The following is a 1,533-nucleotide window of genomic DNA, read 5'->3' as shown; positions in this document are numbered from 1 at the left end:
GCCAGAATGTCTGCAGCGACTGCAGAGCGCGGTATATAAAAATATTATGGGGTTTTACGTGCCAAAACCACTTTCTGAGTATGAGGCACGCCGTAGTGGAGGACTCCGGAAATTTAGACCACCTGGGGTTCTTTAACGTGCACCTAAATCTAAGCACACGGGTGTTTTCGCATTTCGCCCCCATCGAAATGCGGCCGCCGTGGCCGGGATTCGATCCCGCGACCTCGTGCTCAGCAGCCCAACACCACAGCCACTGAGCAACCACGGCGGGTCGCAGAGCGCGGTGATAGTTCCTGGACAAAGTGAAGTGTGCAGAACCTTCGCATGCGATTGGAGCGAGCATGGTTCAATTCCGCATGTTGGATTGAACCATGCTCGCCACCAACAAATTTATGTTGACTCACACATAAATTTCAATTTGGCCCATCCCCATATTGAAGTAGTCCCGGCCCCAAATGTCAAGTTGGCGCCCACCCCCAAATGTCAAGCTCGCGCCCACTCATAAATGTCAAGCTGTCGCCCACCCACAAATGTCAAGCTGGCGCCCACCCACAAATGTCAAGTTGGCGCCCACCCACAAATTGCAGTTGAGTAATGATGATCATTTGCAGAAAAAAACATCGGCGAAGGCGCACGACATGATACGCGTCCAGTTTCCTACCCACCATAAGATGGCCGCCGGAGGCTTCACTGTCCTCTATGGGTAGGTGTAGGCAGCTTCCACTCCAGCAATTTTTTACAGCGAAGCTGTTTACCTCTACGAACCGGCGATTCTGTCGTGGCGGTCCTCAGAAAACTGGGCTCCAGTATGTTTTACAGCGAAGCTGTTTACCTCTACCAACCAGCGATTCTTTCGTGGCGGTCCACACAAAACTCGGCTTTCTAGAAATCGACGATTTAGCACAAAAAACACCTGTTGCGCACGCGCACACGGGCGGCATGGTGTCACCATGCGTGATGGATCGCGGCGAGAGTCGCCGAACAATGGGTTGGCGCTGCTATAAGGCTCCTGCGTACTTCGCACTGCGGCGTAAGTGCTAGGTGCATCTCAATACGTATGTCTCGGTTTAAGTATAAAACCACACATCGTATGTAACGTGCGCGTGCGGTTAGAATGTGAGTTATGGGTAGGCCATGCAAAATGAGAACTCCCGAGGAGTAACGGGAATACGATGCGCGTTAAGGTTAAGTGGACGGCAACAGCCTCACAGGCAATCCACCTTCACAAAGTGGATTGGGCCTTCAAATTTTTTTATATTCTCCTACATACTTTTGCAGAAATCTCTGCTGAATTATAAGCCTTGAGCTGTGGGTGCTGACGAATTTCAGAGCACAGATTGCAGGTATGCTTGTTAGAACGGAAGAGAAGTTAAGGAAAAGTTATTCCACAGACTACAAGAGTCGCAACGAACGTTCTCAGTTAAAGGACTAATGGGATTGGTGTGTGTCTCTGCAATGTTTCTTGCGCTCTGCGCTGCGCAGGAAGGTCAAAGCAGCCTTCGGATGAAAATCCTGCAGAAAGCTAGAGTAGTT

This window comes from Dermacentor variabilis, chromosome 10 (assembly GCF_050947875.1).
Source record: "Dermacentor variabilis isolate Ectoservices chromosome 10, ASM5094787v1, whole genome shotgun sequence".
NCBI classification, from domain to species: Eukaryota; Metazoa; Arthropoda; class Arachnida; order Ixodida; family Ixodidae; genus Dermacentor; species Dermacentor variabilis.
This window is presented reverse-complemented; position numbering follows the sequence as displayed.